This window comes from Mya arenaria, chromosome 4 (assembly GCF_026914265.1).
Source record: "Mya arenaria isolate MELC-2E11 chromosome 4, ASM2691426v1".
In the NCBI taxonomy this organism is placed as follows: domain Eukaryota; kingdom Metazoa; phylum Mollusca; class Bivalvia; order Myida; family Myidae; genus Mya; species Mya arenaria.
The window spans coordinates 31423003-31433820 of record NC_069125.1 but is presented as its reverse complement, the minus strand read 5'-3'; the positions used below and the strand labels follow the sequence as shown (position 1 = coordinate 31433820).

Below are 10818 nucleotides of genomic sequence, written 5' to 3'. Positions count from 1 at the left end.
CCCAATTTAATATTATAGTTGTAAAATTTTGTTTTGAATTGTTACAGGCCCATTGTCCGCATTTCCAGAATGGTGAAAGCCAAAGTATGTTCAGGATGGAACATCACAGGAAAGATCCAGGGATATGCTCACAAAGGCAAGGTTGATTTTTACAGAAGATTACATTTGGAGCCAATTATCAATATGAGTTCTTTTCAATTGATTATTTACTTGTTTAGGTACTTACTTTTGTGTTAAGGCAATGACTTATTTGCATCTATGATAACAATAAATATTTGACATGGAAAGCCAAAATATTGAAAGCAATTCAATGGTATAGTTTCAAAACTATTTTATCCCATCAAGCCTTAAGTGAAAATGAATGGACACTGCAATTTTGTGAAGAATATGAGTTTCAAAATGACTTTCAAAATACAAACAATTTTTCTATGGTCATATAAATATTATTTATTTTCTCTTAATTGTGCTGAAATTGGCCCGTTTCAAGCCATGTTTCATGTAGTTAGTGATAACAATGATTAATAGACATGTATCATTCCTGTATACAGTGCATCAGAAGGGACAGTACACACCATCTTTCATTCCCACCATTCTTTGTGAAGAGGAATCCAAATGTTCTTTGGCCTGATCGAGTTCTTATGGGTAAGTTAAAGTAAAACCAATTTATCTCACTGATTTCTGAGGTGTATTTTTTATGCCCCCGAGAGTGAAAAAAATTAAAATCGCACTGTCCTTTCCTGTGTCTAGCTCAACTTCTCGTTTACAGTTATGTTCAAAGCTATCTGAAAGTGAGATTTCTATATTTGATTTGACAAAATCAAAGATGGTTGCTAACTTTATTGAATCACTCCTATGCATTTATATTCCTTGATGAGCATTGTCTCTTGTGAGGATAGTAACTGGCTTACTGCTATCCTAAGAATGCTTATCATTTATGTAAAGTACTTGTATGTTTTTCTCTTAAGTTTGCTTGTAAACTTTTGAAAAAAAATCTGCATGATAAACTAGGCACACTCTTTCTCCCGAATAAGATTTATCACAATTGGTACAATTGTTTTTATATACCAAATGTATGAAAAAATGTTTAAATCTATGGTTTTCATGTATAAAGTACCAAGTTTAATTAACAGAAAGGTGCAGAAATCACAGTATTTCAATGAGACCATAGTAGATCACAGTTAATCTTTAGCATTCACCATAAATGCATTATTTAGAAAGAAGATAAAGATTTATCACTTAGACTTTATTTTTGTTTATACATGCGTTTGTATTGATTTTGAATAAGAGTGTTACTTTAAACATTAAAATATATAGTAGTAACAGAATTAATCTCCATAGAATTTGAACTTAAATGGCTTGCATTAATTCAATCTTTCTTTTTTCATTTTTTGATGAATTGATCAGATTGTTGGATCAAAGAAGACAAAAATAAAAACCTAAAATTCTGATACAAACAATAATTGCACTCAGATGTAGTGCAAATCAACTGTTATTGACTGACCAACATATTTGCAAAATAGTACTGGTATATTGCCCTCAGTATACGATCAATGTATACAAGAGGATGTTTTCCGATGGGATTTAGATGCATTTGTAAAAACGTGGGAAATACAAGGGATTATGAATGAGATTCATACCACACAAAATTGAAAATGGTTTTACAGTAGGTGAAAATTATAACCTGTCAAAGCTGATAATATATTTGATTATTACTGGTAGCAAAAATGTTACAAGTAAACCACATGTATCTATTTAACAGCTAGAGTAGATGTGTCAAGCTAATTCAAATATTTTGTAATGATGTGTAATGTGCACTTAATTTTATTTTAAACTTTGTTGCATAAAGAAGAAAAGGAAAAAAAAGTTAATGACTGTTCTCAGCTTAAAGTCAAGAAGAGGTACTAGTATATAACACTGGCTGATCTTTAGGGGATGGGGTATAACTGGAGTTGCTTGAAATATAGCATATATTTTATCATTCTCGTACACTAGTGATAATGCAATGTTTAACATTGTCTTAGATTTATAATTATCAATCCTCTGATGAAAAAGAAGGTATTTCATTAAACAACAGTTAAGTATTTTGTATTTTTTCACAAGCAACAAGAAAAATCCCACCTGTTGTCTGATTGACAGAGTATTTTTATTCCATACATTTGTTTATTTCATTAATTGACAATGAGACTCTAACCAATGTGTCCAAATATTGCCAAATTAACTTTGTCTGCTTACAAACTTGAGGATTTCTTATCAAATCCTTAAGTTTCAGGTTGCCTTGTTTATGTGCTTTATATGGATAAATATATGTTGGAAGATCTTTAAAGATAAACCTAATGTTTATCATAAAACTATGGTATTATATCTGGTCCAAATAGTGAGATAAAAAAAGAGTGTATAAACCAATGTTTTATATGAATGCATATTCTATCTGACAAGTATTGTTTCTCTGCAGGTGCCTTGAGCCATCCTAGGAGGCATCCCAAGTAACAACATTAAGAACGTATAAATGTTTGAACTGTGCAGACTTCTTGTTGTGAGAAAAAAAGGTACACATACATGTAATGACTTACAAATATTTTTCAATTAGAATTGTGATTATCATTTTTGTCCTTTGAAGAGAACCTTTCATCAAAAGTAATAGAAGAACATTGGATAGTATACTGTCATAACTGCATATAATAATAACTGAAGTTAATATTAATTCATTCCACCTTCTGCCAAGTGGCTATGATGTGCTAAGCAGACTAAAAAATTTCAGCCTGCAGCCAATGAGATAGAAATGGAGAGAAGGGCAATAGCAGCTTGCACACGTCAAGGATCTGCAGCGCATGAAACCCCTTAAACTGAAGATGATGGTGGGTCCCTGATGCAATGTAAATTATATGGAATGTTTTGTATATAACCAGTTATTCAATCATCATCAGTGCTGTACACAGAGTATTAAGTATATAACATTTCGATTTCTGTATCTTTCTTTTTCTGATTTATATGAACCCGAGCCGATTTCATTGAAGTAGAAGTTACTTATAATTGCAACCTCCTTAAATGTATCGTATATTAGTTTAAAAACAAAAGTACAGGTCACAGCCTTTTCCCACATGCCTGAAAAATGTGTTGTTTACCAAATGATATGCATTGCGTGATTCTGGGCCTTGCAAAAGAATTACCGGTACTACAAATGAAATAATCATGTTTTTTCTATGTATATAAATTTCTTCCAAACTTCTTTCTTTTAAAGGATTGTCATAGGCACACAATTTTTTGAATGATTTATGTCCCATTACTTTTCTCATGTTTTCAATGCAACTACATACTTCAACCCTACATAATTTGACTACATTCATTGTAAGAAAGAACACTGGATTAAAAATTCAAAATGTATGAACACTACTTTCTTAATTTCTTTTTCATAAAGAACATGAAGAATCTGTGGTAGGAAAACAAGTAGTATTATAAACTTGTTGTAATGTTGATATGATAATTCTGTATGTCATTTCATTGATGTGTTCAATCATTTACTTACAAAAGGAAATTTTTTTTTATTCAAAATGCCTTATACATGGCGCCGCTTGTAAACATGTATCTTGAACAAAAATGTGCGATGCACCTTTTGCATTGATATTGGGTGTGCTCCAAACAAGAACTGAAACAGGAATGTAGGGCATAGTTTTATTTTATTACATGGCATATGTGTTCAGTACATAATCTAGTCAAAATCTGATTACAATTTTTGTAATACAGTTAACTTCAGAAAGAACAAATATTATGTGCCCATTTTTCATGATGAATTCTACAAATGTGCAGATTAATGAAATTTGGACAGTCTCTCATATATATGCTTATTTATAGTATTTGTTTTTGCTGTCATGCTTATACTTTAAAAGCAATGAAATTATGTTTTTTTTAAAAATCATTAATGGGAAAAAACATAAATATACAAGAAGAATTAATTTCAATTAATTTTCTGAATCAGTTCCTTTATCATCCATTGCTCCATTAACCTCATCCACCTGGTCAACACAATTCAAACATACCAGGTAATGGTAAATTTAGAAATGGGCTGAATTGACCATTTGAACATGTTGCGTCATTTAATTTGAATAACAAACGTTACAGCAATTAAACCCAAAGAATAATATGTTTATTAACTGGATATTTAATTCCTAACAAGTTTAACATGTTAAACAACCATGAGCTTGTGCAATACATTAAATGTTGACTGAACATTACAAATCATATAATTTAATTATTCAACTAATGGACTGGTTTATTGTTTAGTCATTTAGTCTTATGCGATGGTAGTGTGTACGTAGTATGTGCCTCCGTGCGTCTGTAAACAATTCCTCTTTAACATGATACAGCCTTCAGTTTTGATTGTATCTTGATGAAACTTGTACAGTATTTACATATCCATAAGAGCTCAGTTCCTTTTGAAAACCAGCCAGATCCGCCCATGCATGCCTAGATTATGGGCCTTGATAGTATAAAAAATCAGTGTGTCAGTAAGCAGTTGCTCGTTAACATGATACAGCCTTCAGTTTTGATTGTATCTCGATGGAACTTGAACAGTATCTACATATCCATAAGAGCTTGGTTCCTTTTGAAAACCAGCCAGATCCGCCCATGCATGCCTAGATTATGGGCCTTGATAGTAAAAAAATCAGTGTGTCAGTAAGCAGTTGCTGGTTAACAAGATACAGTCTTCAGTTTTGATTGTATCTTGATGAAACTTGTACAGTATTTTGATATCCATTAGAGCTTGGTTCCTTTCAAAAAACCTTGAAATGATAAGATTATGGGCCTTTATGAAAAAATGAGTATTCAGAATCCATAAGGGGTTGGTTCTTTTCGAAAACAGTGATGTTGACCACACAAACCCAGCCAGTAGAACATAGGCCTCTAGTTTATTATAAGTGCATGTTTGTCTTCATAGCATCATTATATATTTCTTTATTACATGAAGCTAATTTGTATGTGAAGCTTTGATTTTATGCACTCTTTTCAGATACAGACTCAGTTAAAACAGATATGGGTGCAAGTCATGACACTTTTACAGGTAATGTTTATTAGACATTCAGTATTTATATATATATATATATATTTAAAAAAGATGTCAATTGTAAAAGGATAGTATAATGTAGATGGATTAGATGCAATGAAGATGACAGAAGTCAAAATCATCTTTATAATAATTTGATATTATTTGTACTATTATTTAATTGCCATAATGATGAAATACATAAAACTGAAAATGGAAATAATTTCTATGAAGGTCTTCTTTCTATTTCCAATAGATTAAAGATGTCCGAGATTCACGATGAATGCTGTTTGAAGAAGAATGAACAGAATCACATTTTAATTTAATCTCACTGCCAATGTGGACTTAAAGAGGACGGGCTCTGTTATGACAACTGTATTTTTAAGTAACAGAGATAAGGGTGTTATTGGAATCATTTCAATAAAATATGGGAGTACCGGTACATACCAGTTTGATATCTTGATTAGACTGGGACTTAAACTTAAACAAAAACGATAGATATTGGACCTCTCTAATACACATTATAAACATCTCATGTCTTAAGTCAATAACAAAGCTGTAATAAGGCGATATTTAGTGTAATTAACACTTAGGGCTATTCTCCTAAAACATATAACCACCGGGTTTGGCAGATTTTTAATAATATATGGTTGGGCTTTTTTGCTAATTTGCACCCCAAAAGGCACATTTGCTTTTGTATGGGGTTGGCATAAAAACTTAATAAATGCCTTCCCTCCAGTGGTTATATTTTTAAATGGACAAAATATCAAACTGGTATGTACCTTATCAACATTTTTAGCTGGACTATTTGAATAATAAGGAGGGTTATACCACTCGCCTCAGCATCTGCTTTGGCTTTAGCGTCCGGTTAAAGTTTAAGACCAAGTTGGGATTTTCACTCATAACTGCAAAACCCTTCATTAAAGTCACTTAATACTCCATACAGTTGTTCAGGGTCATTACATAATGAGGTTAATACTTCAATAGCCTTCATTCAATGGACTTAATACCTTGCACAATTAATGATGAACATCTTACAATAAGGTGACATAACTCCATTTTAACTAAATACAAATTATTGCCCTTTTTTCATTTTTATTTCTTATGTCAGGCACATTTATATATTCTTAACAGGGTTTTTGAAAGCTAATTGTTTGGGCGGGCTGGTGGAAGGGTCTTCAAAGTCACCTTATGTGTAAAATAATTTTAGCTAGGTTTGACATATAGTGACCAAACTTCGTATGTAGGAAGCCTTTATGAAGACCTTTCATGAGATTGCGTTTTAGGCTTCTGGGATCAATATAAAGGTCAAAGTTACTATTAAAAGCAAAAGAACTGGTATTGATTAACTTAAAGGTCGACATATTGTGACCAAACTTGGTTTATATGAAAGTTCATACAGACTTTTTATGCCCCCGAAGGTGGGCATATTAAAATTGCACCGTCCGTCCGTCCGGCTCTGTAACTTTCCCTTGTATGGACAGATTTTAAAATAACTTGCCAAATGTGTTCCACATACCAAGACGACGTGTGGCGTGCAAGACCCGTGTCCCTACCTCAAAGGTCAAGGTCACACTTAGTGTTTATTCACAATGGAGTGCTGCATATAAGGACATAGAGTATAGGTTGTCGTGTCCGGGCTGTAACTTTCTCTTGTATGGACAGATTTTAAAATAACTTGCCACATGTGTACCACATACCAAGACGACGTGTCGCGTGCAAAACCCGTGTCCCTACCTCAAAGGACAAGGTCACACTTAGTGTTTATTCACCATAGAGTGCTGCATATAAGCATAGAGTATAGGTTGTCGTGTCCGGGCTGTAACTTTCCCTTGTAAAGACAGATTTTAAAATAACTTGCTACATGTGTTCCACATACGAAGACGACGTGTCCTGTGCAAGACCCATGTCCCTACCTCTAAGGTGAAAGATACACTAAGTGTTTATTCACAAGGGAATTCTGAATATAAGGACATAACAGTGTAGGTTGTCAAGTATGGGTGGTATTTTTTTATGTTCAGAGGAAATTTAAAATAACTTGCCATATGTATTTGACACATAAAGGCAAGATCAACTTTTCATGTACTGGCCTTGTTCGTAGGTCAATGTCACATTCGGGGGCATTCGTCACATACTGTGACAGCTCTTGTTTATTGTGTTTTGGGTTATGATCTAGGTCAAAGTCAGTATTGCTGAAAAGTACAATTATAGTTTGTACTGAATAAGTAAGGGGTGACAATGTGTGACCAAACTTGGTATATATGACAAGTTAATGGAGAGCTTTCATTCGAATGCCTTGGGCCCCTTAGGGTCAATGTCACTGTTACTAAAAAAATATTACTTTTTGGTACTGAATACCATAAGTTATGGTTGATATACTGTGACCAAACTTGATATATAGGAAGAGTTTATTGAGAACTTTCATGAGATTGTGTTTTGGGCGCATAGGATCTAGGTCACTGTTATAAAAATAGAAGACAGCAGTTGAAACTGAACTTCTTCTGCCAATCCTTAACAAAACAATTATTGTCACATCACGATTCTTGTTTACTTTTTAAATTGATTTTTCTATTGCTTTTGACAAGCACATATTACATCATAATGTAAGAAGATACATTGTTAAAAAAAAACAGAAAATGTTAATTTGAATAAGAGTGTCACTTCTTTTAAATTTGTAGCTGTTTACTTACCATGAATTTATCTTTAAATACAACTTGTACTTTTTATGTGTAGGGTACGAGTTGGACCATATTGAGAGATTGTTTTAAATAGCATATGCTAAAACATACTGTGACTGTTGTTGCTGCCTTTTAATTTTATGAAAAGTATTGCTTTATTATTTTTTTAAATTCCATATTCTTAAGCTCCTAATTCTTGTCAGGTAATTTTTAAATCAAATTAATTGTTAAAGTGACACTCTTATTCAAAATCAATGCATACATATGTATAACAAACATATGTTTTGAGTGATAAACCTTTAACTACTTACTAAATAATGCATTGATGGAACATATTTATTACTGGTAGCAAGTTTGTAACCCTGTATTTAATAACAGAAAACGCAAAAATATTTAATGATTGATGAATGCTAAAAGATTTACTGTGATCTACTTTAATAGTCTCATAAGGTAGATACACCATGTTTTATGCACATTTCTTTCAAATCAAAATCGGTATCCTTCATGAGAACCATTGCTTTCAACATTCATTAATTCTTTTCACAGTATTAAAACAATAGTATTAGTAGTGGTAAACCTTTTTGGGAGTAAGAGTGCATCTTTAAAAAATGTGTTTAATGTGGATATATTATGATCTATGTGTCTTTGCACGTATGCACTTGCTAGTATTGCCTAAGAATTTGACCTCTGATATTTTATGTAGTAGTTAGATGATATGAAGTAAATTCTGTCAGAGTTAGTGGAACTAATGATCCATTCTTAATCATTGAAATGTACTAACAAGGCATCTCACAGTCTTATGTCTTTGTATGCCTTTGAGGTTATGTCTCCACAAATCTTTATCATGGCCTGACAGTCTGCTTTCTTTAATTTGTGTCTTTGTATTAAAAATATGTATTATTTTTAATACATATTTTATTTATAGTACTGCATTTATCTCCTATCGATTTTCATGTTTTATGTAACTTGAAACTTTCATTAAGTTGTAAAAACATTAAATCTGTGAGAGTGTAGCTTTAAGAGAAACATTAGTGATTTTAGCATCAAACTTGTTTTATATGTTCTTTTTAAGTTCTAGGTTATTCTGTAATCATTAACCATCATTGTGCCATAGATAGACCTGTGAAAAATTATTATAATGTACTATGTTATATTATTGAATAAAATACTGAACATGTTACGGTATGTTTGAATTTGGCTGATCATTGAGTAGTTGAGGGATTTTTATAGTCATATTTAGATTCCCACTGAACCTGAAAAGGTATACCATGAGGTTTTTTCATATCTACATTGTATATAACAGCGAGTGCTTTCCAATGCTTTAAAAAGATATTTCCATGAAATAAAACAGATATCTGATCATCTCAAACAGTGCACATATAAAAGATAATTTTTCGAAAATTTTCCTGTTCTCGCATTATATTGAACTTTAGTATGTACAGGGCTGGGACACAATATCATCGGTGCAATATCCTTAATAAAATCACTTTCATATAGAATGTACATTAAGTCATTTTATAGCCATCTTTTTGTGGATATAGTAAAAGAAAAATGTTTATTTCAATATCATGTTGCATGATGTTTCACCTTGTGAAAGAAGTGAATTTTGAGAATATCATTTGAATATGATATTTCATTGTTTGAGAAAGTGACAATATCAAAAAAATATTTCCATTTTTATGAAATTCAATCCCCTCAGTGACAATTAAACAGTGCAGTGATACCTATTAATTGGTGACACACTTTATTGAAAGAAGAAGAGAGGTAAGCACAGAGCTTAAACACAATGTCGATGACATAATTTCTGAAATGACACTACAGTTTCTGCATACGAATTGCTGCCTTTATATATAAAAGTGATTAAATGGCATTCAACTTAAACCCCCGTTTCAATGTAAGAAAACAATATTGTACCTATGGCTACATGAATTTGGCAGTCGAACGTTTTTACTTATAGGTACAAATTTGACTGACAAATAACAATTTGCAAATCATAGACTAATAGAATATTTTATTTAAAAAATAAGGTAATGTAATGTAACTTTGTGAAAAGTTGTGTATACAGAACCTCATTTTATAATTCTGTCGGCCAATTCATCATGCGAGTACGCTGAGGGTCGATCTAACGTGGAATTATACTTTGTATAATCTTTGCTTGACCGACCACAGACTTTTTCATTGAAATTTCCAGCAGAACAGAATAAAACAGATTTTCATGATCTTTTTTGACACCGAAAAATACAGAGAATTTCCGGTAAATGTGTATAACCCGGTTCCCGGTAGCAGTTGTTACTCCAAGAGAAAGTGGCATTCATGGTAAAACTCATTGCACTTTTTTTCTGCAAAATCCATAACGGCGGATTTTCTAGCGTCCAAATGACCTTTCTGTCGGCATTGGATTATCATATCTATTAAGACCTGGCAGTTTGTCCAAATCCAGGTGTAAAATAGTGAACAATATTACAAAAAAGGGTTTTCACCAGCCGCAGTCAGCGTTGAAAGCCTATTTTACTCGTACAGACGGACGACCGCACTTCAATTAAGCAGACATGAACGTTTTTGTAACATGATGTTGTTTTTTCTCAGAGAAAATGCCAAATATTATAGCATTTAAGGCTATTTGGGCTTTCATCTTTTGTCCAATGTGTTCTTAACCGCTCTTGAATACGCACCGAGATGGTACATCGGTTTAAACCGTTTCTACTCTTTAGCTGGTGCCTAGGAAAAGCGGATAGCCCTCCAACTCAGTTGTTATTGCTGTAACCATTCCGATAGCATATGACTGATTAGCCTTAAACTTGTTTATGAGTTAAACGATACATTTCCAAAATGCCCATTCCCCCGTTTATTGGCCAGGTTTTAGAACCCGCTCTTGAACCTTTTCTGCACGATCCGGGTGTTCACGACTTTTAGCAATCTACCATTCGAAGCATCTTGTAAGACCATACTTTAGCCCATTTAATTCGTGTGCTTATCCCTCAAATTGGCCATAAAAAGTTAAAAACCGTTATCGGGACTTTGCCGTGTATGTCAATTATACCGACACAAGACGTAAAAAACACCTTTTTCTCAATATTTTAAAGCGGCGGCACCTGAGATGAC

The 10818-nt window shown here is 32.7% G+C and overlaps 1 long non-coding RNA gene across 2 annotated transcripts; it reads left to right on the top strand.

Annotated features, from left to right (window-relative positions):
* Positions 1-546: 546 nt before the first annotated feature.
* Positions 547-8896, top strand: LOC128232378 (uncharacterized). Of its 2 annotated transcripts, XR_008260520.1 has the most exons (5): positions 547-642; positions 2453-2546; positions 2759-2855; positions 5006-5056; positions 5295-8896. It is a non-coding gene; the product is annotated as an uncharacterized LOC128232378 (long non-coding RNA). The 2 variants fall into 2 exon arrangements; XR_008260521.1 differs by lacking the exons at positions 547-642; positions 2453-2546; positions 2759-2855 and adding an exon at positions 3977-4037.
* The last annotated feature ends 1922 nt before the right edge of the window (positions 8897-10818 follow it).